Raw genomic sequence first — 27,743 nt, 5'->3', positions numbered from 1 at the left:
AATATGGAACTCCTTGCCATTAACAAGAAAAGTACGTTTCAATTCTTTTAATGCAGATTTTTATCAGCCACAGAATAAAAGACTTTATAATCTCTATTCTATTTCCTACAGGATTTTGCCATTGCAAATCAAGAAAGCGTTGTGGAAAATTAAGATAAAATATTTCATAGTCCATTTTGCATTGGAGATGTCATTTGTCCACAGAATGTGTGAATAAAGTGTCTGGTTTCCCACTTACAACTGCATTTGGTACTCTTGGAAATTCTGTTCCATCAGCCAATTTTACAATGAGTCAAGCCACTTGTGATCTGAATGATGCCTAGGAACTAACGAATCAGCTGGGGAGAAATATCTACTCTTCCAGGCTAGGAAGACATGAATTGACATTTCAGAAAGGAGAGTGCCAAAGGAGACTCCTCCTCAGGATCTTGGCCCTTACTCTGGAGAATCCTCTCAAAAGCCTCTACACCACGGGGTCAGACCATGTCTCCCAAACAAATACACAGGGAGAATCTGTCAACACTGGCCTTACCAGAAAGCTCCGTGGGTTACGTTCCGCATTTTGTTACTTCGCGAAGGAGGACAGACAGCCACGGTGCCTCAGAACAGAGTCCCAGAAAAAAAGGATGTGAGCAGAGCCATGATAACACTAAGTTGTCTTCTCTAAAGTATACTGGTAAACACTGCATTCTATTCTATTACTGAATTACCATAACCATCTAAAATTAGTTTTAGAACATGAACCTCCCTCCTTGCTTGGAAGAGAACTATTTTCTGCTTAAATGAGAACAACCCTAGAGCACTTGAGGTAGGAGAAAATCAATTTCCCCCACAATATGGACTTATGACACACTGACATGAAGACAACTGGACTGTGATAAATACAGCATTTTTGGTAATATTAGGTGTTGTATAGGCAAAATGCTTTAAATATTTTAGCTAAGCATGTGAATATCTGTTTTACAATACGATTTATAAACAAAAAGCACTGGGTATAACATTTCTTTTATCACATAAACCAGTCTAATATAAACTTCTGCCTCCCTCCTCATAATATTTGGATTATTTCATTGTTCTACCTCCTATTCTTCCAAACATGTGCAGTCCAATGGAAAAACTACATATCATCTCCCTGTCCCCTCTGCCTTCAGAAATGCCTTCTATGCAGCACAGCCTCACAGTCAGCAGAAAAAGCGCATATAGTAAGAAACAACTGGGGCCAACTCCAGGAAATGCAAATGGGCCATAAAATGACAGGAGCTGACCTAAGGTTTTCCTTCACATAATGAGGAAAGGGCTTGTTGAGATAAGTAATTATGTAAATCTGCACCCTGAGACCCTTAATCACAGAGAAATATTTTCGGTCATTTTAATGTGCCTGAAGCTCTCATAAGTTTCCTTCTAACGGGTTCCATGATGGTTTACCGCATTTATGAAAAGTTCCGGGAGCTTCATATTTGCATTGCTAATTAATCTCTTATCTGTTTAAAACACTGAGATTTAAATAGATACATGGGCAAGCAGGCCGTCTGAGAAAGAAATAATACAAATGGCCTTGGGAAAAAAAAGTTCTATTGAACAAATTTCTAAAACGCAAGTTAAAATACAATGTGATAGCATTTGCCAGTTGTTCAGTCACAGATAATTGTAAGATAACAACACTCAGCATAACATGTGTGAAATGAAAGATCCTTTAATACCCTCATTCAGTGTCGACTGGCAAAACCTTTCTTGAGGACAATTTGGCAGCACTTATAAAAAACTTTAAAATTCTGTATCTTTTGACCCATTTATTTCATATCTAAGAATGCATCCTTAAAAAAAAATCTGAGACATAAAAAAGATGTTCAAGTGGTTTTTAATGGAAAAACATTAGGAAAATGATTACCCTACACAGCACATAAAATAGAAATACATGCAGCCAGCTAAGAAGTTTATTAAGAATTTTAATAAGTTCACACTCATTAGGATAACTACCATAAAAAAAAAAAAAAACATTTTTGTTGGTGGGAATGTAAAATGGCACAGGTGCTATTAAAAACAGTATGGCAGGATCTCAAAATATTAAAAAGAAAACTACCAGATGAACCAGGCTCTGGGTATATCGCAAAAAAATTGAAAGCATGGTCTCAAAGAGGTATTTGCATACTCGAGTTCATAGGAGCATTATCCACAATAGCCAAGAGGTGGAAGCAACCTGAATGTCCAAAATGGATATAGCTGTAATGGATAAACAAAATGTGATGTAATGAAATACTATGCAGCTTTAAAAAAAAAAAAAAGGAAGTCCTATCATACTACAAAATGGATGAATCTTGAAGACTTTTGCTAAGTGAAAGAAGCCAGCCACAAAATAACAAATACTGCATGCTTCCACTTCCCTAACACATCTACGGTGTCACATTAATAAAGAGAGTAGAATGGTGGTTATCAGGGGCTGAGGCAGTGGGGGTGGGGGAGAAGAAAAGGGGAGTTGCTGAAGTGATACAGTGTTTCAGTTCTGCACGGCTTAAAGGTTCTAGAGATGTTTCACAACAATGCAGATATACTTAACACTATGGAACTGTATACTTAAAAAGGGTTAAGATGTAAATTCCATCATGTGTTTTTTACCACAATAAAAAAGAGTTTTAGTGTCAACTATACTTGAATTTTTTCAAAAAGGTTTAATAACATGAAAAATGCTTATGTCAATATCTAGTTGGGGGAAGGAAACAAAAAAAGCATAGATAATAATCAAAAAATTTTTGTAAAACTTCATAAAGATGTATGCCCATAATGTTAACATTATTTGACTCCTTGGTAAGATGCTTCTCTATTCCTTTATACTTCCTATTTTTTTTCTTTCATATGGGTTCATATAGTAACCTGTATTACTTTTCTAATCAAAAAATAAAATAAATTTCCGACGTAATAGTTTCAAAATAGCCTTGATAATGGCCCATGCTGGGCAGGATAACATTTGTCAAAGGAGGGACTACTGTTAAGAAAAAACCTAAAATTTAGAAAGGGGTAAAACAGATGACTGGGTATCTTTTCAGTAGAATGCTATTTGTGGTCTAGCAGGTCCTACAGGGATTATCTTTGACCTTTTTTTTTTTTTTTTTTTTTTTTTCCTTTTAACTAGGCCAGTGGTTCTCTCAAGTGTGGTTTGGGAAGGCCTGGAGAGCCTCAGGCCTTGTCAGGGTGTTTATGAGTTCAAAACTGTTTTCATAATAATATCAAGATGTTATTTGCCATTTCTCTCTCATTCTCTCAACAAGTACACAGGGGGATTTTCCAAAACTTTCAATACTCATGATGAAGTCATCAATCCAGATGATAACATAAAATAGGTTTCATTATTATTTTTTTTAATGAAAGAACAGTTTTAAAGTTTCTCAATTCTGATTCTAATCTAATTAATACATTACACAAATTTCTCTGGGTTCTTCAATACTTCATAAGATCAAAAACCCTGAAAATAAAACATGAGACTCTTAAATATAGAGAACAAACAGAAGGTTGCTGGAGGGGTTGTGGGAGGGGGGATGGGCTTAATGGGTAAGGGGCTTAAGGAATCTACTCCTGAAATCATTGTTGCACCATGTGCTAACTTGGATGTAAATTATAAAAAATAAATTAATTATAAGAGTAAAAAAAAAAAAGATCAAAAACCCTAAAACAAACAAGTTTGAGAACCCACTGGGCCAGACTATTTCACAGCTTTGTGGGAGTAGGAATTAACTCCTAAAAAAACATACAACAATGTAATGGCCCTTATCTATAACACAGCAAAGAGGTTTTGCCTGGCAGAGATACAACTGATTTACATACATGCAGAAAAGAAAACATGAATTTTTATAGTCCTTTAGGATATTAACTAGTTTTGTATCTATTACAAATTTATTTCAGCATTTCTGATTATGGACAGGTGGATGGATCAATGGATAGACAGAGATATATCTGTATTTTAAATTATCTTTTGAGGGGTGCCTTTTGAGGTGGCTCAGTCGGTTGAGCGTCCGACTTCAGCTCATCATGATCTCGCAGCTCTTGAGTTCCGGCCCTGCGTCGGGCTCTGTGCTGACAGATCAGAGCCTGGAGCCTGCTTCGGATTCTGTGTCTCCCTCTCTCTCTGCCCCAACCCACTCGCATTCTGTCTCTCTCTCAAAAATAAATAAACATTAATTTTTTTTTTAAATTATCTTCTGAACTGGTCCTAACATCCTTCTGGTTCCTTCTAATAAACAAAGTTGTTGATGTGTTTATTTTATAATTTTGAGAATCTTATTTTTTTAACTCTTTGAAAATTATTCTTTAGCATAGACTATCAGATCAGTTTCTGCATACAGGCCTTAATAAAAACAGAGAACTCGGTAATTAATAACCTTACAAAACAGAAAGCACCAGGCCCAGATAGGTACACTGGTGAATTCTATCAAACATTTAAGGAAAAAGTATACCAATTCTCTACAATCTCTTTCAGAGAATATAAGCAGAGGAAATATTTCCTACCTCATCCTATGAAACCAGCATTATGCTCATAACCAGAAAAATATATTACAAGAAAAAATAGGGCAGTACCTCTCATGAACACAGATGTAAGAATCCTCAAAAAAATTAGCAAATTGAATCCAACAACGTACAAGGTGAATTATATACTACAGTCAAGTGGGATTTGTCCCAGGTAAGCAAATCACATGATCATATTCATAGATGCAGGAAAAGTATTTGACAAAATCCAACACCCATTTATGATAAAAACCCTCCATAAACTAGGAATACAAAAGAACCTTCTCAACTTGATAAAGACTATCTACAAAAAAAAACAGGTTGCAGGATATAAGGTTAATAAGTCAACTGCTTTCCAACATGCCAACAATGGAAGAGTAAAAAATGACATTAAAACAATACCATTGACAGTAGGCACCCCTCAAAATGAGATACTTACGTATAAGTCTAACAAAATGTGTACAAGATCTATATGAAGAAAATACAAAACTCTGAATGAATCAAGGAAGAATGAAATAAATGGAGAGATGTTCCATGTTCATGGACAAGATGACTCAATATTGTCAAGACATCAGTTCTCCCCAACTTGCCACACCCATTGTTTACATATTGTCTATGGTTATTTTTCCTACAATAATGGCAGAATTTAATAGTTGACAGGAACAACGTGGCCTACAAAGCCAAAAAGATTTCCTATCTGTCCCTGTATAGAAAAAGTTCTGTATCCCCTCTTCTAAGTAATTATGCTCTAAGTAAGCTGTTACTTACCTCAACCCAAAGCTATTTTTTCCTCCAAAACAAAATTTAAATTAGATAACCTCTTCTTTCTTTCAGTGACAGTCAAATGAAATTGTTCTCCTAAAATAATATTAAGTGTTGCATTTTTTAAAATAGAATATTTCAAGGTTAAGAATTTTAAATATATATCATGTTCTCTGAGGATAAAGGACATGTCTTTGGAGAGCCTACAGATAAGAAATAACTAGCAATGCCCTATGATTAAAAAGCAGTTGTTTCATGATCTTCACAATTTTTAAAATCTGGTTATTTTCCAGAACTCATAAATGAAATACCTTTCTCCTTAAGAATTTTTCTCCTTTTATGGAAGCTAAAACCCAATTTAACAAAAACACTTAGGCCAAAATTTAAACAAATCTAGGTATCACTTAATGAATCTATATGCTGTATATTTCCTACAAGAATTTAAATGGCACTAATTCATGCGCTATAAGTATATAACACTTAGCCTGCTCTCAGTAATAGGAGTCTGAAAAACCTAACATACTTGCTCTACTCCCAAATATTTTTCTAATTATACAAACATGAATCGAGTAACTTACTATACATTCCTTTTACCAAATAAGCTTTTCTACCGCTAATGATCAGATAGGTCCATCGCTTCTTTTCATCTTAACTAATTTACAGGAAATGGAGGAAACAGAGAGATGTTGTACTGTGAGGTCTACACTGTGGGAAATTCTATAGGACAAACAACAGTTTTTTTCACATGTTGCCAAGAAAAATGCTGCACAGGATGCATAGAGGCTTAATGAATATATATATTTTAAAAACTGCAATGTATGAAACTTATTGGAATCTCGAGTTAACAAACTTTTAAAAAGTGTAAATTTTAAAACTGATGAGATGTTTGATAACTTCAAAGAAATAACATAAGTTATTTTAGGTATGATAATAGTATTTTAGTTACATTTTTAAAGAGAGTCCTGGTATTTTTGGACAGAAGTACTAAAAATATTTACAAATGAAATTATAAGATGTCTGGAATTTGCTTTAAAATAAACCCAGAGTTGACATAAAGTAGTTGGGGGTCAAAATGAAAAACTCACCATGAATGGATAATTGATGAAGCTGTGAGTATATGTAAAATTATCCTAATAGCAATATTAGTCATTCTACACGGGTATGTGTGTGTAGGAAACTTTCAATAATAAAACTTTTTTTTTTAATCTTCATTTTCCACTCAATTTGAAACAAGAAAAGTAGGAAAGGAAAGCAATACATCAATACATCTGAGGAGGAGATATTTTAGGAAGACAAAGGGGAAAGGGAGTCCAGAAGCACATTTGTGACGTGTCTTTATTTTCTGGGTTTTTGGATTTTCACCTTAATCATCAACAGTATATTGGCATAATTTCTGTTATCTGTTATGATAGGCAGAACTTTAACTTTTTGTTGTTGTTTTATTTATTTTGAGAGAGAGCAGGAGACAAAGCACGAGCAGGGGAGAGGCAGAGAGAGAGAATCCCAAGCAGGCTCCAGCACTGTCAGTGCAGAGCCCTAAGAGGAGCTCGTACTCACAGTGAGATCGTGACCTGAGCTGAAATCAAGAATTGGCCGCTTAACTTACTGAGCCACCCAGGAGCCACAATAGGCAGAACTTTAAATGACACTCCCCATTACCTTTTGAGTGAAACCTATGAATTATGGTGAGACGTTACTCTCATGGTTATGTTACATTGTATGGTTAAAGGGAGATTATCCTGGGTGGGTCTGACCTAATCAGGTGAGACCTTAAACTTAGCCTTTTCTCTGACAGAGGGCAGAAAAGGAAGTCAGAGAGATGTGCTCCAGCTAGCCTGGAAGAAAGGAAACATCCATGTGTGAACTGCCAATGTGGGCACATGACATGGAATGTGGGTGGCCTCTAGGAGCTAAAAGCAGTCCCTGGCCAACAACTAGCAGTCCTCCGTCCTATAGTCACAAGGAAATAAATTCTGCCAACAACTACAGAGCATGGAAGAATCCCTGAGCCCCAAATGAGAACTGCAGCCTTAGCTGACACGTGACTCTTAGCCTGCTGAGACCCTAAGCAGAGAACCTAGCCACAGCATGCCCAGACTTTTGACCTGGTGGGGTCTTAAACCACTAAATTTGTGGTAATTTGTTACCTAGCAATAAAACTAATATGCCTGGATAAGCATCTTATACCCAAAGAGTACATCACAGAATCTCAGAGCCCACCTTCTGCACATGAGTTTATGATCCCATGGCACCAAGTGAGTACCTAAACATTCAGCAATTTAACTTTTAATGCAGTGTTTCTCAAAGGATCATGAATCCAAATTTGAGAAACGCTGAGCTACATAATCCCTTATAAATGAAATATTCCTTTTCCAACACACACAGTTAGCTTTATAGGCAAGATTACATACTTGACTGCTTTTTACAGTGTGAAGACTTCTATAGCAGAAAAATCCTGCAAAATAATCATATGGAACAAGTTTAAAGTAAATTGTGACTAAGCCAAATGTATGACCAAAACCTTTAGCCTATCATCACAGTAAGTATAAAACAGTACAAAGCTTTCTACCCTTTAATGCCCTAGCTCATGATTAGGAGGTGTGAAAAAAATATGAGCCAGAATCCATACAACAATTTCTTTATAACAAAGTTTCCAATGTCTTGGATGGTCCATAAATATTAAGGAATGATCACAAATATCCTTTGTCAGCATTTATATCCACTTATTTAGAGGGAAAAATTTGAGATGTTCATGGTTACAAGAAATGGGAAAATACATCATAGATATTATCCCTAAGGACTAAAATTCTGTTTCTAAGGTTGCACTTAGGATTTTTTTTTTGCCTTTTTAAAAAATTAACAGCTTTATTGAGATATAAAAATCATATGCCATAAAATTCATCCATTTAAAATGTATAGTATAGTGGTTTTTAGTATGTTTACAAACTGTGTAACCATTTCCACAATTTTTAGAAAGAAACTGTATTCTTTCTTTTTATTAGTCATTCTCCCTTTAAAAGCATGTAATGCTAACAAATTCTTCTCTAGCACAGGAAACATTGGTCACCTAGAACACCAAAATCAGCACTTGGGGAAGAAAAGAACTGGGGGGCAGAAGACTTGATCTACAGGCATAACAAATACTGGAAAAACTGTGGATTTGGGATTGTAGAGTACTGCTTCCTATAACTGATGCTATGAACATTCCTTTGAAAACCCGGACATGATCCGAATACACAAGACATGAAACTACTTGCCAGTGAAAGCAAAAAAATCTTTCATTGGAGACACTCTTCACCTATTGCACAATGTAATTTGTTTATTTCAGGAGCAGAAGACAGAGGATGATCTGAGCTTTATTTAAGTAAAACAAGAGTTCTTGTATTCCAAGGGAAAAAATCTGGAATTTAAAATAGCATTCTTAAGGGTTCACACCCAACATTAAAACATATTTTACAAGCCAAATGAATGAATGAACGAATGAATGAATGATATTTTAAGGTGTTGCTTCCATGGTTTATGACATAGTCCATAAAATGGCCAGTATAATATCTCCCCCCTGAAACTTAGTTACTCCCTTGCCTCTGCAATGCTTGAAAGAAATCTGGATCTGAAATTCTAAGCAGAATCCAAGTAAAAGGAGGCATTTTATTCTATTTCCCACCTTTGGTAGTTATAACACTGGAACTTTGTAGTCTGGGCTCTGTGGTGGCACATGACATAGGTTAAGGAAGGAAACTTGCAACAAACAAATCTACCCTATGTTTATGAAGCCAAAAGAGTCTGATGAGAAACTCACTGAGTGAAATCTAGCTGTGAAATATCTAGATCCTCTCTACGACCTGGATCTTCTAGAACAGAAGCTAGTAAGAACACCGACTACTACTTTCACCCACTTTCGGGCAAAGGCACCCTGGTGTTGGCCATTTGTAATAGGGTGGTTTCTGCTTCCTTTTCTTTGAAACAACCGGTTAATGTGCAAATTCAATCTCCTAGGGAATCATCTTGAAAAGAAGATAAGGTCTCAAGTTTTTCAGATCTTTTGCTCTTCCCACTCATTTTCAGTCCTGGCTAAATATCAGAATTACCTGGGGAGTTTCAAGAATCCTGGAGATTGGGTCCAAACCCGGACATTTACTAAATCAGAATCCTGAGGCATCTTTTTATACCCACCAGAGGATATTCTGACTCACATCCAGGGTGGAGAACCAACAGACAGCCTTCGGAAGTCCTACCCAACCCTCTGAGAAAGGACTTTGGCTTCTCTTTTAACTGAAACTGTGTGCTTCCCTAAGCGTTATCTTCTCATTAGTTGCTCAAGAACTGAATTTGGGTTGGTTAATTAAAACTTCACAACATTCCCCCCATGTACACTGAAATTCTTACCGATGCTTTTCTGAGAGTCAAGTTTGAGTGTTGCCAAAGCTCAAGTTTTAGACTCAAGTTTTAAAGACATTCTTGGTTGAGGGAGAGGCGGGGAAAAAACAAAACAAAACAAAAAAAAAAAAACAAAAAAAACCCATCACTATGTTAATCTTTTTCAGAGTTCTTCCCACACTGCTAATGTGAGATAAGCTGTCATTTTTAAAGGTTGAAGCCCCCCTCCCCTTTTCTAAGCATTCTGGCCTTTGACAATAATAACAGAGCAAACCTTTTCTTTCCCCAAAGCCTCATCTTCCTTATCCACAGATAACATTACTGACCTACCAACATAGGCCATGGGCTTCAAAGTTGTTTACCCACTAGCTCTGGTAGGCTTGCCCTGACCCAGCATCAGTGTCTCACAGAGTCCCCTGTTGTGACCAAGAATATGTCCTTAAAATGTGGCTGGCCTCCCAGGCAGTGGTCATGGAAGAATGGAGAAATGACCCCACAGGGTCTAATCCACTGACCTTTACTTTGCTCTCACCAACTGCCCAAATAAATAAAAACAGCAGGGTAGCTTAGTTTCCCAGATGAATTCCAATTTATCCCTAAATATCTAAGCCTGGTCCAATGTTTAAAAGTTCTCAGGCCATCCAAAATCTGTCAACTGGCTCCCAACCAAGGCCAATTTTGCCCTCCCAGGGACCTTTGGCAATGTCTGGAGACATTTTTGGTTGTTACAACTGGAGGAAAGGTTGTTACTGGCATCTAGTGGGTAGAGGCCAAGGATGCTGCTAAACATCCTACAGTACACAGTATTGCCCCCACAACAAAGAATTATCCTGTCCAAAATGCCAATAGCACTGAGGTTCAGATACCCTGGATTGAGTTGTTTACCAGACCACTGGTTTGAAGAGACTCTTGTTACCAGTAGCTTACAATACAAACTGGGGGCTCAGGTCATGAACTCATGGTTCACAAGTTCGGGTCCCACATCAGGTTTGCTGACGGCACAAAACCCACTTAGGGGGCTCTCAAAAATAATAAATAAATTAAATTAAATAGGGATCACAAACTCAAATGCCTTCAAGGTCCAAGGAGATAAAGAAATATCACATTAAACAAAGTGGCTGTGTATGAGGCACTACGGTGTGGTGAGGCCTGTGCCAAATGAGAACGTAAACACTCGCTAAAATCATTCAATTTTTTAAAATAACACTGGGTTAGTCAAACAAAACATGACAGCTGGCTACATCCATCCTGTATACCACTGGTAGTCAAACTCTGGTTTAAAGAGTTTATCAATTTAAACAGAACTGGATGATCACCCAAAGACATTGTCTAGCCTTGTCCCTTATACCCTATGGAACTTCCTGAGCCCCCAAGCTGGGGAACAGGACGAGAAGCTGTTCAATTAAGAACAGATCAGGGATCTGGGGCTCCTGGGTGGCTCAGTCGGTTGCGCATCTGACTTGGGCTCAGGTCATGATCTCACAGTTCGTGGGATGGAGCCCCACGTTGGGCTCTGTGCTGACAGCTCAGAGCCTGGAGCCTGCTTCAGACTCTGTGTCTCCCTCTCTCTCTGCCCCTCCCATGTTCTTGCTCAGTCTCTCTCTCTCTCTCTCTCAAAAATGAATAAACATAAGAAAAAAAAGAACAGAAGAGGGATCAGATTTTAAGGGTTTAGTTTCAGAGTCTCTTAGTGCTAAGAGCAGGGGCCAATATTGGAAACTCTGAAGGTGAGAAAATGGAGGTACCCCCCCCCTCACTGATCTCCATTCTAGGGAAATCCACTAGCTATTATAATCATCAATATTACACAATGCCATACAAGTAAGGTCATTATTTAACAATGACACCATTCACACGAAATTTTAGAATTTTCACAACAGTTCATGATGAGGAAACTGAGGCCCGGGAATTTCAAATGAATTGCAAAGACTACCCACATCTGAACCTAAAATTAATTGGTGTGTCTTTTTTCTCTGTGTAATTGCAACACAGCAACCAAATGGTGACGAGATTTCATTTCAAGGTGTCAAACACTCATGACTAAACTCTACCAACATAAGTAAGTTCTACATAAATGTTAGATTTAAGCCTACTCATCACCATCCTCTTTTCTCATCAAAAACACATTAACATGTTTGCCCCAAGTCACCGTTTTAAGATCTCGTTTCCACATAACAGAAGAATTGAAAACAGGTTAAATATCTCCAGCCCTCCTTTCAGATCAGGCTGTAGAGAGGAAAGCCAAGTCAGCAAATGGAACACAAGAAGAAGGAAGCTCGGATCAGATCTGAATATCCCCACGTGTATGCATGCTTTCTGCTGGAGGAATTCCTGGCCCGAGGAGACAGTATAAACAAACGCGATCCAGAGGGAAACAAATGATAAGATAAGTGAGACCCAATAACTCCCTCTGTCCTCCCCTCCACCTACTTCCCCCAACATATTCCATCAGAAAAACAATGTGAGCTCGGGAGGATTCAAATGTAAGCAGCCCCCACCCTCTGCTACCACACAGCTCCCTTTTCTCAATTAGGGGGTTAGGGGTAAGACGTGCTCCTTGGTGAGGTCAGTGATTGTGGCTCCCCTCACATGAAACCTGGCCCATGGAAGACAACCTTGTCCTTTTCCCACAAGGAGGCTATGAGCACAGGACTGACAAGGAGGCAATTCACTGCTCTTCCAGACTCAAATTACAATCCAAGGAGTGTAGTAGGCAAAGGTAGAGTGAGGAAGAAAGGTGGCTTCAGTCACAGCCTGAAAAGAAACTGGGTCAAACTAAAAATAGTATTTTATTTTTTTAAATTTCAAACCAGTCCCTTAGCAGAAAATGTCAGAGGCACGGCAGTTTCTTGCCACAGTTCTTGGAACTTCTATAGTTGGAAATGTCACCTACACACAGACTGTTAAGCCCTAAATGGGTCATAGAGGTTTTCTAGTCCAATCCAATCCCTATTCTTAATGTTTAAAATATGAAAATATAATAACAGGCCTTTCATTTAACGTTCTGAGAACATGATGCAGTCTCGGCCATCGCCTTCAATTCCAGCCCAATTCATTCCACACTGTCTCAGACTTCTTCAAATTACCACTGAGTGCAAGTAGCAGGGTTGAGGACTGCTAATGCAAACAGGATTGCATACAAACAGAATGGGAAAGAAGCCAAATGTTATTGTTGTTTCTTCTGCCATCATCATCCTAAGTCAAATAGCCACTAATATGGAGTAACTGTAGCTGCATTAAAAAAAAGAAATGCTAAGGGCGAAACTGTATGACATTTTCTGTATCCACAATTTCACCAACTTTCGAGAGGAGAGAATGCAAAAGGGACCTTCAAATGGTTTAAACTGTCTACATCATTTCCTTGAACTTTTTACAATATTTTTTTGTAATAAATTCTCAATATTTAGAAGAGCCCTTGGTGTAATCCTCTTGTTGCAGAACTACAGGCTCTAATTAACTAACTCATGTCTAATCATTTCACTGCTTGGTTTTGCAGATCTCTATGAAACAAATACATTTAGATACATACGAACAATCTAACCTGGTGAATGATGCTGACCACTATCCCTCACTCTTCTCCTAGGATGCAAATCTGCAGGGGTTTTAGGGAAGAAGAGTGAAGCCAAGAAATGGCACAAAAACATCTACTAATGACTTGGGTCACATCCCCAAAAAACTGAAAAGACCAAGGCTACGGGGCTTTGGCAAAGTTTTATTTAGGAAGCTGCTCTTAGTTCTGACCCACTCTTCATAGAAGGACACCTGTCAGAAGCATACAATTCCTTGGCAAATTGTTGGCAAAGCTTTACCTCTAACCTATGGAGTCTAAAAAAACTAAGACCCCCATCTTTTGCCCCTTGAAGTGATGGCTATGCATTAATATATCCACAGTGTACTATCTAGTCTCCTCTGTTGCCAAGAAGGAGCATGATGAACTAAAACCGGGCAGGAGGGAGGGGCCCTGGCTGGCTCAGTTGGTAAAGCATGTGACTCAATCTCAGGTTTGTGAGTTCAAGCCCCACATTGGGCATGGAGCCTACTTAAAAAAAAAAAAAAAAAAAAATACAGTAAATATATATATATTTTTTAAAAGCTAAGATTATAGGTACAGTTTGTGGCTCCAAAACAAGACAAAACTAACCCATGGCCTTGACCTGGTTTGTAGGTCACTAACAAGCTGAGCATAGCCAAAAAGCCAGAATATAGAACCCATTTCAAAAAACAAAAGATGGGCATCTCTTATTGCCCAGACAATGCTCAAAGCTCAGATCTGGGCTATCTACTCTTGGAAGCCTAAATTCAGAAAGCCCATCAGATGGGCAATATTTGCCAATTGCACAGATTTTTTTTTTTTTTCTTTCAGAAATGAAAAGGACAAAGACCAGTTTAATAGTTGACCCTAATTATGTACCTGGCAGAATAAAAGGTACCTTCAATTCCAATCCTGGTGCAATTTATAGAACAGAATGAACTCAGGTTATTACTAACGGTGACTGACATACTTAGGAAGTGTAAGAAGATGAATGAAAAAAAAAAAGCTTCTGAAATCAATGTCTGTTGAATGAATGAATATTATGTTTGAACAACTTATCAGCTAATAAACCTCTTGTTTTCATTTCCTTTTCCTGGCAATATACTGTTAGGGCATAACTTTTCTATTATTTCCCTAAATGACACAGTTTTGAGTTTTACTCAATTGTCTTCATTAAATATTGTCAAAGGGGCAAAATATCCAGTTTTAAGCCAAAAGGAAAAGATCTATTGTAAGTTAGGAAATTGTACCAACTGCATTAAAAATTGAACCTGCTTCCCTGGGTTTCCACATTTAATTCACAATAGGGGCTAAGGTTTAAAAGAACTGCAATCGTATATTTGGCACCAAATTTGCTCCACTGTAAAAATAAATAAAAGTCTCTCTTCTGAGGTGAGAAATAAAAAAGCTTATTTTAATATCTAAGGATAAACCAATATTAGATTACATGTCTGACTACTACTCAAGTTTTCATTATTTTCTTTTCAAAAGAGCTTTTACAATTTATGTTAAAAGACAACAAGGAGGAAGAAAGCTAAGAAGTTATGGGAGTCAGCTTCTGGAGCTCTGTTCTGGGTGAGAAGGTTTTTTTTTTTTTTTAGATAAGAGATTCAACCTATTGGAAAGTTATCTCAGTTAACAAATACAGTCTAATGCTGGACAGGCTCCAAATAGATTTAGAGATGGCATATAAGAGCATTTCTTTTTTCAAATAATTTGCCTATCACCCACACAGCAAAAAGGAGGGAGTTCAAAAGTTTTATCATTCAAATACACAGATGCAACATTTTTAATCCTCTGCAACATTTTCTGCTCCAGAAAGTCAGACTTTAAGAAACTATTCAATGAAGGGGCACCTGGGTGGCTCTGGTGGTTAAGCATCCAACTCTTGATCTCAGCTCTGGTCATGTTCTCACAGTTATGAGTTCAAGCCCCATATTGGGCTCTGCATTGATGGTGCAGAGCCTGCTTGGGATTCTGTCTCTCCTTCTCTCTGACCACCACCCCCCTGCCCTGTCCCACCTTGTGCTCACTCTCCCTCCCAAAATAAATAAATAAACTTAAAAAAAATTAAAAAAAAGAAACCATTAAATGCAGAAGCATTTTTACTCTCAATGAACCCAGCACTTACCGACCCAGCACTGTTTCAGAAGTAAGAGATACAAAGGAAGTTATGATTCCCCCTAACTCGATGGAGAGAAAAGAACACACAGGAAAACCAGAGGCAAGGCAACAGTGTAGGGGTGCAGAGAACTAGGCTGCCTAGGTCCCTAACCTAGTCTGCCCCTTACTAGTTGCAGGACCTGAGCTAGGCAAGTTCCTTAACTTCTTCATGCCTCAGTTTCTTCCTTTGTAAAATGGTGATGATGGTACCTTCTCATACAATTGGTGAGAGGAGTCAATGGTTAAGCCCATGTAAAGTATTAGGAAAGTCCTGGTTCAAGGTAAGCACCTCACATACCTTGACTATCAGCATCGTGTCAGCTATGTTAAGTTCTGTGGTCAGGCTAAGGGCTCTGAGGAGGAAGGACAGAGGGGGGTGGTAAAAGCTGAGGCAGGGAAGGCTTCCTGGCATCTGTGGCACTCAAGATGGATCTGAGAGCACAAGGAGAATTTAGAAACTCAGAGGAGCACACATTCCAAATGAGTGGAGCCATTACTGGACAAAGTCACAGATGGTGTAAAAACCAGGAGTGCTGAAACATCAACAAGGAAAATAATGCTTACCAAAGCTGCATATGTATTTGGCGACCTCAGATGAACCGCGGGGAAGGGGGGAGGCCTCCGTATACTTGCTGCAGTGCTCCTGGATTCCGTGTTTTAACTAATTTTTGGATGTGTGTACTATGAACGCAAACTCATTCTGAAATGCTCAGTTCTCTCCTCCCGGAACAGTGGAAAGGATGCCAGACAATAAAAAGGTAAACTCTTTTTTTTTTTTTTTTTTTTCCTGCAAAAATAGTCTGCTAGAGTAGAATGTAGGTCACCAAAATCAACTTGTATCTCATTTGCATCCATCCCGCTCTCAGTGGTGGTACTTACTAAGTGGTGGCTTGGAGGAATCAGAGGGATGGGAGGCAATTCAGATCCATCCTTCACTTCCAATCTCTATCAGCCACTCTAAACACAACCTACTGAAGAAGCCAGTGAATGTGACCTCACAGGAGGTATCCTCCACCCGAGCCTGCCCCATCCACCAGATGTTACTCTCAAGCCACATACAGAAACTCCCCTCCTTACAGATTTCTTCTTTTTTATGTCTATTTACTTAATTTTTTTTTTTTTTTTTTTTTTTTTTTTTTTTTTTTTTTTTTTTTTTTTTTTTTTTTTTTTTTTTTTTTTTTTTTTTAGGGTTAGGGCTCCTGGGTGGCTCAGTCGGTTAAGCAGCTGACTTTGGCTCAGGTCATGATCTCAAGGTTTGTGAGTTCAAGCCCCACGTCAGGCTCTGTGCTGACAGCTCGGAGCCTGGAGCTTGCTTCAGATTCTGTGTCTCCCTCTCTCTCTGCCCCTCCCCTACTCATGCACACATTCTCTCTCTCTCAAAAATAAACATTAATTTTTTTTTTTAATTTTTAGTGTTTATTTACTTATTTAGGCACACAGAGAGAGTGAGCGAGCATGCACAAGCTGGGGAGGGGGCAGTAAGAGAGGGAGACAGAGAATCTCAAACAGGCTCCACACTGTCAGTGCAGAGCCCGATGTAGGGCTTGAACTCACAAACTGTGAGATCATGACCTGCGTCTGTTAAGAGTCGGACACTTAGACTGAGCCACCCAGGTGCCTCTAATATTTATTTTTGAGAGAGTGAGAGAGAGAGAGAGAGAGAGAGAACGCATGCACATGCAGGGGAGGGGCAGAGAGACAGACAGAGGGACAAAGGATCCAAAGCAAGCTCTGTGCTGAGAGCAGAGAGTCCGATGTAGGGCTCGAACTCAAGAACTGAGATCACCCGAGCTTACCGATTTCTTAAATAGTAACTGTGGTATCAGTTGCCTCTAAACTGAGCTCTCAGGGAAACCATTAAGAACAGATGCTGTGAGTGTTAGAATACATTTCACTTGGAAGATTTCCTCCATTACCAAGTTAGAACTCGAAATGCCAATGTAAGTGACAGTAGTCCACGTTCCTGATGCAAAGAAGAAAAATCACAAAATGAAATATAAGAATTTTCATTTTGACCGTGCCCCCTCTGGAGTTTAAGCAAGTTTGCTAACCTAAAGTGGCAAAGGTGCCTGCAATTATTTCCTACAATAATATAAGGATAGGCTTAAAACTTGGAAATACCAGGAGTATGACATGAAGCCAGGGAGGGCCCGACAGAAGTTACAACTCTGTGATTATTTCCTGAACCAAACACCTAAGGCTCTCAGTGGTACCAGGCTTTGTTGGAAAAGCTGGTTCTCCCTGATCCAACAGCTGTAACTTTTTAAGTGATTTCACAGAAGACCTCAAGATTCTCAAGCCAAAGCCACTCTTTATGACATCCCCAAAATATTTACACGATGAAACACTTTCAATCTTAACCATGTTTTGTTTGTAAACAGCTTATTTGTTCTGATGACCATAATACCAACACTAAAAGCAGGCTTTTAAACAAAGTAGTTCAAATAAAACCACACACAGACACACAGGCATTTGTGACACCCAGAGCCTATCCACAGAGAGAGAAAGCCAGGATTCAAATTCCTTGGCACCTACTAAGCTCCTGTAAGCACCACCCAAGGACACGACCCACTGCTGATATCATGCCTCCTCGCTAATTTATACTTCTGAAAACCCACAGAATCTGACTAGTGGATGATAACACAACGTTACAAATATTGGACAAATCTCTCCTACTCCGTTCTTCTCTCACATGAGCCAGCCTGGGACAACCGATCCTGTTTATGAGAAAACTCCTCCACAGATAAGAAAGCCACTGTCCAGCTCCTCTACCCCAATGGTGCCTCCGGTGCCATGGGTGGCCTGGCAAAAGCCTCTAGTTATCTCTGTCTTAGTCTCTCTCTCTCTCTCCTTTCCTACACCTCCTGGGAAAGTTATCTGGGCCAGGGAGAGAGCAAGAGACATCTAGAAATGCCGGCTGTGGGGTAATAAGAATTGCATTAAGACCTGTAACAAGAATTTTAGAGACAAAAAAAAAAAAAAGAAAGTCTATGTGAGTGAATGTATTCCAACAGCAAATAATTACAAAATACATCGATTTCAGACACATGGAAGGCCTTCTATACTTCAGGTCACGTGCTACATAGGCGTTTTCATTTATGCTGAGATGAAACTACTTCACAGAGAGCTAAAGGAGTATTACCATTGATGCCAGAACTACCAGTGGAAAGAATGCAATCTTGAATCTCCAATCATGGCTCTACTATTGACTCAACAAATATTTATTAAATACCTACCAATGGTCAAACACTAATTGCTAGAGAGACGGGGAAGGACAAGACAAAGACCCTGCCCTCAAAGACCTTGGGGGTTGGGGGGGGGGGTGGAACACATTAGAATTGCTGTCAGAATTACAGGGACACAAGAAAAATCAGACAATCGAAGGAGATGTTCAGTCAATGATAAGTTCTAGGACAAAAACAGTGACAATTTCTGATTCTGTTTCCTCATGAGGATGCAACCGCCTACTTAAAACAAGACGATGAAATGTCAACCACTTGGCAGTCAATGTCCCCAAGCATCTACCTGCACAAGAATGCACATGCATACACATTCACAGATACAGCCTTGTTCCCCCTTAACTGCAATGTCTGTGATAATCCACTTTGGCATGTAACAAAAGCAGAAGGTAAACAAAATATTTGTGTAATTCAATTACACTGAATGCAATTAGATTACAAATAACTGCATTCATCAAGAATCTATAAAAAGACAAACCCTGAACAATTAATTCTACAAAAGGATAAATAGAAGTCCAGATACAGGGATAACACTAGTAATATTAGAAATATCATCACAACTAGTCAAATGGCTGCCTTGCCTACCTTGAAGGATTGCCATGAAGAGCCAGGCTGGTTTGTCAAGTGAGTCATACCAGTAAGGCTCAGAGATATTAACCCAATGCCACAGTGTCAGAAGTGGAATTTAACTCATCTTCAGATTATTTTGAGAAAAGACAATGACCAAGTCCTTTGTAGAGTCACAAGATTTTATACCTAGAATCAACTTTGGGAAACCCTCTATAGCCCCTCTCCCACGTTACTAAGGACCCAAGTCCCCTGAAGTAAAGAATTACCCCAGAGTGGGGTAGCCAGCAATGACAGAGCTAGAGAATGACCCAGGCCTCCTAGATCCCTGCCCAGCCTGCTTCATTCTCAAGGACCTGCATCCTTTAGGCAGGCGGCAGGCTTCTAGATTTTATGGGAACCACAAGGCATGGCATGGACTTCCAGAATTCAATTTCAGTTATTAACTGTTCCTATAAACTTCCAGAGAGCTGCACCTAGGGCAAATCGAGGCCCTTTACTGGTGGCCAGAGAGCTCTCTCTTCATGCAAAACAGAGGACACGCCCTCCTTGAGAAATATGCCTCCAACTCGGGTCAGGTACATTATTAGGGAAATTATGCATCTAGCCTGAAAGGGAAAGAGCATGCCTCAGGAAAAAGGCTCCAGCATTACTTCTGGAGAGAGGAGGGTCCAAGGTATGGGCACACGAGAGGGAAAGGGGTCTAGAACTGTGTCCAAGCTATTTCCAAGAGAATGGAGGCCTGGGCTGTGGAAAGGGTGAAGAAGAGAGAGCAGCTGGGCCCGGAACGAGCATTTGACCACACCCACTGGCCACGCCCTCCCAGCTGCCCGCAGAGCCACAACGAATTGAAACAGCAGTGGGAGCAGTTAAGATTCCGACGGCAGGAGTCGCCATGGCAACGGGATTCGTCTCGCAGACAAACTCCGCTTCAATTCACTAGGTCCTTCTCCAGTCTCAAGCAACTACCAACTCATTAAGCGCAAAACGGTCACGGGTAGCATATGCTCTTGATGCTCTCCTGCGGGTGGAGATGGGGTAGGGGACCAAGCTAGAGGAAATAAAGCGCAAGTATCAATTCCTGGGCCCACCAAAATATTTTATGGGGGCAAAAAAACAAACAAAAAACCAGAACATCCCATCACCAGGCTGTGAGCGACTGGAGAACAGAGCCATTAGCTGGGTTTGATGAATGAGTGAGTGAGTATGCGAAAGAATGAGGGTGCTAGGAAAGGAAATCCAGAGGACTTTTATAAAGAGTTCTCGGGCCCCAAGCACGTCTCAAGTCGGAGGGCAAGCCCATTTGCAAGCAGTTGGATTTTCGACACCAGATGGTTCCTATTGCCCAGCCCTCCTGCCCCACAGCGAGCCTCATCATTAGATTGTTCGACACCCCGCACCGCCTAACCAACTCCCAGCCCAAGGCTCCGGGCAGACGCTTCGCCCCAGCTCAGGTGCTCTTTGTGGAGGGAGCAATCCGGACAGGGGAAACAAGATGCACCTTTCCCAGGGGGACGAGAGGCGCGAGCGCCCTGCGGCGCCCCGAACCCGCTCCGCAGGCGGCGCAGGCTCCGCTCCCCGCTGTCCGCCAACACCCCTTGGTCTTTCCGCAGCGCGGGGTTTCCCTCCTCTCCTGCGAGACCTTTAGCTTCCAACTTTCGCGGAATTACAGTCACCTCGTCCCTTTTTCAAATAAAGCTCGAAGCGAGGGCTGCAGGGATGGTTGGGGTTCTGCTCGGACGCGGGCGGGCACACGAGTCCCTCCTTCCCAGTTGCCACCTCCGAGTCCACCACGCCTGCCTCGGAGCCTCCCGGGCCAGCAGCTCCCGACCGCGGGCAGGGCCCCCAGCCGAGGCCACGACCCCCGGCGCCCCGAAGCCCCAGCCTCGAGAGCCTACAGCAAGGCGGCAAATGGTACCCTGCCTGCTCTTTTGGCATCCCAGCGCCTCAGAAAGAAAGGAGGGAGGGACCCCCGTCCTCGGGGGCGCCTTCCTCCGGGCTTGCCTTGCTTTTCGCCGCGCTTGCAGCCATTTTCCCAAACCCAGCTTGGCAGCCGGGAGCTGTCTAGGTCCCGTTCCCACCCAGACCCAACCTGAAGGACGGGTTTAATATTTACCTACTGGCCCTGGGGCTCCGGGGAGGCAGCGGGAGGGCGCGCCGCGAACCCAGCGCCCGGCCCGAAGTAGCGCGCCCACCCCCACGCCACCGCGCGGTGCTACTTAATGAATGAGTGCGGCGGGCGAGGCGGCACGTCCCCCTTACCTGAGCAGCCCCTGCATGCTGGAAAGGCGGCTCTGCGCTCCGGGTACAATGGGATCCGGTTAAACAGTTTCCTTCACAGCCGCTCGTAGGTTACCAACTCGCAGGTGACATCACCCTCTCCTCGCCTGATAGGATACAATGTGGCGCCCACTGCGCATGGACTCCCCAGCCGGGCCCGCACACCCCTGGGAGTTGTAGTCTCGATCTCACAGGCACAGCCCGAGTAGCTACGCTAACCAGGGTTCATGGAACTACACTTCCCGTCGCATTCCTCGGCCGCTTCGTCCCCGCCCCCTGATCCCGCCCCCCGCCGGACCCGCCCCCTCCCCGCCCTCCAGCCTTGCAGTGTTAGTGGTGGTCGTTCAAGAAGCTGAGTTGCGGACACCGCGGCGAGGGGGGTGGGGGGAGGGCACCCTGCGGTCGTGACCTTTGACTTGACCTCCATTCTGCCCGGTGAGGGCTCTGAGGGCCGCCAGGGGTCGGGCGCTGGTGCGCACGGGCCAGGCAGCTCTGACCATCCCGGCTCTTGGCCCCAGCTGGAGGGAGAAGATTAAGCTTTTCGCTGCCTTCCTTGCGCTTAGAAACTAATTAATAGGACGCACTGGTTTCTGGGTTAAAAGCGGTCCTGGAATTCCCCCCACGTCCCCGAGGAAGAGGCGATGCCGCCGCGAAGAAGAGAAATCCCCGTGTGCCCCCACTTAGTACAATTCACCTTTCTGTCCTCTTTCCTTTTCCCATTTAACGGAGTCCGGGTGACCAACCAGAACGCAGGGAACAGCTTAGTTGGCTGAGCTGACAGGATAACGGAGGCTGTCACTAATAAAAATGCGGTGTAATAATAGACAGTCACTGCAACCCTCCTTCGGGGAGCCTGCTGCTGCTGCAGAGATAGTACTATCGCGCAGCCATGCTTTTGTTCTTCCCTGCAGCGGACTTCCCGCTCTGACGGCTCTCAACTCCCAGGAAGACGACGTCCTTGTCTAAAGTTTTGATAAATGACACATATGCATACATGCACTTTTAAATCCACAACACTCTCCCCTCCTTTTCCATGCCTTTCTCTTAAAATATTTTTTAAATGACCTAAACCAAACAGCATCGTGCTGCTCAAGAATGCCGTGATCTTAATACAGCTGAATGTTTAATTTTAACTAAAGCAAAAAGTGCGTGGCAGAATTCTGACCCTTTAGGAGGATTTTATTTTCAATATGTAAAATTTTTATGTGACATTTTTCATTATTCAGTGGATCTCAAGTATTACGAAAAATTAACACTGAGAGCAGTTCTTCAGGTGTCTTTTTAACTGAAAAAAGAATCAATGTATCTAGTTATTCCAGTTGTAAAGGTAAATTATAATGGCACTGGATGTGTCTCAATCACGCATAAGGATCAGTTCACACCCTTATTTCTGCTAGCAAAATCTCTAGAAGACTGTACATCTTGGGGGAGGGGGGAAGTTCACAATTAAGATTTCAAACAACTGCACCTAATTACTGGAAATCTTATCACTCTTACTTTCTCATCTCATTATGCAGCACTAACTTGGGTTCAAGAAAAAATATTCATGGAACTGGTTGAGGATATCAGCAGAGACAAATGCTTTGTTTTGCAGAGAGAAGTTTTAGTTCCGAATTCTGATTTTCTTTTAACAAACCAGACACATTTTTCTCCACTGAAGGAAGATGGCTTGAATGTTGCTCTCCGGTTCTAAGCTATTCTATCCATTTCAAATATTGTGTTAAGTGGAACCCAGACAATGCAAATGGTCCCTTGGCCATCAGATCAAGAGTATAATCAGTGATATTCTAGTTAATGGGTAGGCTTAATGTATTGCAGCTCATTGTGGAAAAATATTCAGAAAGAAACTTGACCTGAAATGATACTAAAGGCTCTCCAGTTTTATAACGGTGTAAAGCTTTTAGATGGAAATATAATCAGTGAGCCTGAAATTTATTGAGTCAATAAATTGGGTGTAGGGCTCTCTCTAAGGCAGGGCTTATCCTTATAGATAAAAGTATATTATTGAGGTACATTCTGAGCAGTAACTTTATAGGACAAATCACTTTACAGCAATTTCTCTTGGGTCTTCAAGCAGTGAAGGCGAGGATGGAGCCTGCCTGTGGAAAAAAATCCCATTCTCTATAGCAATTAATATTATAGAGATGTGCCGTGTTACATAGCTCATTTCCATATATATAGGACATCATGTACCTACACTGTAAGCACAGAAATGTGTGCGTGTGCACATGTGAGCTGTCCTTCCTTTTGAATAGATATAGATAACAGATACAGAGAGTAAGATTTGTATTTGGAAGCATTTTTCTGTACATGGTGATGGATTTGAACTGATCCCTGCACAGTTTCATTGGTAACCAGGGGAAACAAAGATGGCTTTTCAGCATCAGAAATGCAGCCCGTAGACCTGGGACTAGAGGAAGATTAACAATTTCTATGATACAGAAGGGAACTCTCTCTCTTCCTCTCCGTGAGACACAGGCACATACATTCACATACACTCATTGTGTGTGTTTGTATTTAATTCTAGGTGACTAAGTAGTCTCAGGAGCCATCAAAAACACGCACTATGTGTAGCTTAATTTATATTCTCAGCCAAAGGGTTCTTTGCTTTTTTCCTTTTCTTTTTAAAATGATTGCTGTGATGGGGCGCCTGGGTGGCGCAGTCGGTTAAGCGTCCGACTTCAGCCAGGTCACGATCTCGCGGTCCGTGAGTTCGAGCCCCGCGTCGGGCTCTGGGCTGATGGCTCAGAGCCTGGAGCCTGTTTCCGATTCTGTGTCTCCCTCTCTCTCTGCCCCTCCCCCGTTCATGCTCTGTCTCTCTCTGTCCCAAAAATAAATAAACATTGAAAAAAAAATAAAATGATTGCTGTTGTTCTAGAATGAGCTTATGAAAGACCCTGCCTTGCCCCGTAATCATTGCCTATTAATTAGGAAACTGTGGGACCACTGAGAATAGATTTAATTGACCATCCACAGGTGGTGGAGGAGGGAAGGTGCTTTGGGGGTATTTTGCTGATCTCTCAAAATAACCTCTCCCAGTTCTGGTTACACAGTTTTACTCTACACATTGGGGTTTTTTTTGATAAGAGAGGACATGAGATATCAACAGAGAAAGAATTTTAAGTTTGTAGCTTTGCATGTGGTTTCACACAATAGCTTGGTGTTTTGCAACAATTGAGGTTATGTGCTGAGCACGGGTTTGGGATCAAGCCATTTTACCACTTTTGAGCAATGTGACTTTGCTTATTCTGTGTTGCTTTCTCCTTCTGAGCCTTGATTTCCTTATTCTTAAAATTGAGCTAACAGTAAAACCCACTTCACGAGGTTTTTGAGCATTAAATCTGATGAGACGTATAAAAACACCTCTGACGCTGAAAATTCACATGCTAGTTCTTCTTACCGTTTGCAATATTCCCCTGAAGATGGTCTCAAACGTCAATCCTAATTATGAAACAATAAAAAGCTATAAAACATTTGTTCTTAACAAGCAACTATTAGAAATTATATGTGAGCACGTATTATGTCACTATTTTGCAAGGAGGCAAAGTGTGCTTTGAAGAAAAAACACACAAAATCCAAATAGAACAGTGTTGGTCCTTGGCTTGTTTTCAGATCTGTATCCCACCAGTGCCCCAAGCTGTCCTATCACAGGACATGTTCTCCAGATTTCTGAGCAGACAGAGGCACTGATGAGAGGTTGGAGGCAAGAGGAAGAATGAAGCCAGGGAATTTTTCTATTTCCACTTCTGCAGAGTGGCATTGGGTTTCTGGCAAGGGCAGCAGCATTTCCCATGTTGGGCTGGTCCATTGTGGTCTCGGCTTCTTCTAGATCACCCCAGCCTCCGTTAATGCCACCTTCTCCCCTTGTCCCTCCAGCCTAGGGGTGGAGGTAGCTTCCTGATGTTGTTAATCTCTCGTTTCATATTTGGCTTCTCGGGCCTTCTGTCACCCCACGACCAATTCCCTGTGCTGTATTATATCTGTTTTAAATACTTAGAACGGTTTTTGTTTCTGTGGTGGAACATGTAACTGATACGCTCATGTCTTAGTTCAAGTTCTTTTAGGGGCAGGCAACAGAAACTTGTCTATGGCCAGTTTATGGAAAATAAAGAAATAGGATTAAGTGAAAGGATTAAGCAACCCAGGCTCCACTCACAAGCAGGAACCCACCAGCTCAGGGAATCACAACAGGGGTAGTTTTTGTAACTTGTCTCCAGAGGGCTCAGTCTCCACATCTCTTTGTTCCAAGTCACAAATTCCTGAGAGAAGCTGATATCCCTATCTCAAGGATATCCCTGAGATATCTACCCCTAAGCTGATTATCTATAGCAGTGGTTCCTAAAATGTGGGCCCCAGATCTGCAGCATCAGTATCACCTGAGAAATTGTTATAAATGCAAATGCTTGGGCCCAACTCACAGACCTAACTGAAAAGAAACTGCGGGAATGGGCCCCCCAGTCTGTGTTTTTACAAGTCCTGCAGCTGATTCAGATATACAGGAGAGTTTTCGAACCACTCCTCTGTAAAGAAGATTACAAGACCTTCTTAGATCTGGTCACTCAGGACCTCTCACTATGTGTCTGGGAGTCTTCCTCGAGAGGAGAAAGTGTTATGAACTTGGTAGCCACCTCGAGAGGTGTTGAGTAAAGCTGGTTAAATCTGTAAGGGTCTTAACGGTAAAATTTGGTTCTTCCCTAGGGAGAGGACGTTATAATATTCGGAGCCAACTAATCAATTTAGTCACAGCAAAGTCACTTGGAAAAGATTCATTTCATCGTGTTTAACTGAGAACTCAGAAAAGCTCAAAAACCAGCATCGGGGCAGTATAAGGGAGATGCAATCTTACCAAAATCTAAGAACAGTTATAGTAAGATCAGGCCACAGTTAAGAGGGGACATGAAAACAGCTCCAGCCACTCAACTTTTCAGAACAGCTCCTGAGAATTCAGACACAGATACTTTCCTTTGTAGACACCTGGCTGGCCCAGTCAGAAGACCGTGTGACTCTTGATCTCAGGGTCGTGAGTTCAAGCCCCATGTTGGGTGTAAAGATTACTTAAAAAAATGAAAACTTTAGGGGCTCCTGGGTGGCTCAGTTGGCTAATCATCCGACTTCGGCTCAGGTCATGATCTCATGGTTAGTAAGTTTGAGCCCCGCGTTGGGCTCTGTGCTGACAGCTCAGAGCCTGGAGCCTGCTTCAGATCCTGTGTCTCCCTCTCTCTTTCTGCCCCTCCCCTGCTCGCACTCTGTCTCTCTCTCTCTCAAAAATAAATAAACATTAAAAAAATTTTTTTAACTAAAAACTTTAATAAGAAAGAAAAGAAAGGACAGAAAAGAAGAAAAGAATCTCTTTGACTATCTTAACTAGGATCCCTATACTAGCTTATTCATAACTGGCTTATGCTTGGCTAATCCATGAGAATTGTATTGTTCAATTCTGTAGCCGCAGGCCCCAAGTGGCTATTTAAACTTAAATTAATTAAAATGAAATAATATGCAACGTTCACTTCCTCAGTAACAATTGCCATATTTCAAACAATGAGGCCACATGAGGCTAGCGGCTACCATATTGAGTATCTCAGATACAGAGATTTGAGAAAGTCATTTCAGAAAGTTCTGTTGGGCAGTGCTGCTCTGTCACCTTGTGAATTTTCAAATCCTGTCCTGCTGAAGCCCATCTTTTTTTTTTAACATCTTTTCCAGGTCAAATTCCAGAGAGAGAGAGAAAATGAAAGAGAAAAAAGAGGCACACACACAAAAATCTGATTGCTCCAGTTCACCGTTTTAAGCCAGATCATGCCAGAAATCATTAGTTGCCATGAGAAAGACAGCTAGCCCAACAATCAAAAAAAAAAAAAAAAAAAAGACCAAAAATTTTAAATAGGCAGTACACATACACACATACAAATCCCGTAACCAGACGGTCAATAAGCGTGTGAAAAGGGCTGACACTAACTGGTCATCAGAGAAACGCAAATAAAGACCACAGTGGGGGGGGGGGGGCGCCTGGGTGGCGCAGTCGGTTAAGCGTCCGACTTCAGCCAGGTCACGATCTCGCGGTCCGTGAGTTCGAGCCCCTCGTCGGGCTCTGGGCTGATGGCTCAGAGCCTGGAGCCTGTTTCTGATTCTGTGTCTCCCTCTCTCTCTGCCCCTCCCCCGTTCATGCTCTGTCTCTCTGTCCCAAAAAAAAAAAAATAAATAAATAAAATAAATAAACGTTGAAAAAAAAAAAACAAACAAAAAAGACCACAGTGGGATACCACTCCACACCCATCAGCCTGGTTAAAATTAAAAGGACTAACTATATTAATGATTGCCAACTAAATCAT

At 41.3% G+C, this 27,743-nt stretch overlaps 1 protein-coding gene across 3 annotated transcripts in view; it reads right to left on the bottom strand.

Annotated features, from left to right (window-relative positions):
* DAAM1 (dishevelled associated activator of morphogenesis 1) overlaps positions 1-21,519 on the bottom strand; it is a 176,019-nt gene extending 154,500 nt beyond the window's left edge. For 2 of the 3 annotated variants that reach the window (XM_030319228.1, XM_030319226.1), the window contains exon 1: positions 21,397-21,506. The gene's annotated coding sequence lies outside the window, so the exon portion shown is untranslated. Of the gene's footprint in view, positions 1-21,396 lie in introns of all 3 variants that reach the window. The other variant, XM_030319227.2, reaches the window with a different exon arrangement.
* Between the last annotated feature and the right edge of the window lie 6,224 nt (positions 21,520-27,743).

Source organism: Lynx canadensis, chromosome B3, assembly GCF_007474595.2.
Source record: "Lynx canadensis isolate LIC74 chromosome B3, mLynCan4.pri.v2, whole genome shotgun sequence".
In the NCBI taxonomy this organism is placed as follows: Eukaryota; Metazoa; Chordata; class Mammalia; order Carnivora; family Felidae; genus Lynx; species Lynx canadensis.
Note: the sequence above shows the minus strand (reverse complement) of the source record. Positions and strands in the feature narration are given on the sequence as shown.